Raw genomic sequence first — 664 nt, 5'->3', positions numbered from 1 at the left:
TTCAAAAAATTGTGCTGGTAGAATTGGCTGTACACAGAAAACTGTAGTTATATCCTTATATATCCCCCTGCACCAGAATCAATTCCAAATGGATCGAAGACCTCAATGTAAGTCCAGATTCCTTGAAAATGTTATAGGAAGGGTTAGGGGAAACACGAGGGCTCCTTGGCATAGGTCAAAACTTCCAAAGATCACGAAGCACAACAAATCAAAGTAAGTCTGGATAAATGGGATTACATCAAACCAAACCAATCAGTTTTCAGACTCAAAAGCCATGGAGAAGAGATAGTGTAGCACAGATTTATTAAGGAGCAAATCTACAGATGAGAGCCTCAGCCAATGCTAAACACTTACTACCTTTTCTAACTAGGTTATTTATAGTAGATTTACATGTATATAAGAGTTTTCTGGTGGGGATTAGAAAGAAAACAACTAATTCTAAGACATAGATAGCATGTGAAATGAGTTTTAGCTGGAGAAAGGGAGGGATTAAGGCAGTTGGGTCTATAACTCAAAGTCTTGGCTTGGTGCCAGCTAAGAAGGGCGTAAAGCAGGAGTGGTTATAAACAAAAGCACTGGTCTGAAGCCTCAAAATAAGGACCCTTGTCTATGTGAACCAAACAGTCTCTAACATGAGGTTTTATTTAAATTAACAAGCACAAGT

Source organism: Dipodomys merriami, unplaced genomic scaffold (genome assembly GCF_024711535.1).
Source record: "Dipodomys merriami isolate MVZ:Mamm:240054 unplaced genomic scaffold, mDipMer1.0.p SCAF_353, whole genome shotgun sequence".
Lineage (NCBI taxonomy): Eukaryota > Metazoa > Chordata > Mammalia > Rodentia > Heteromyidae > Dipodomys > Dipodomys merriami.
The sequence above is the reverse complement of the archived record's forward strand: the minus strand, read 5'-3'. Positions refer to the sequence as shown.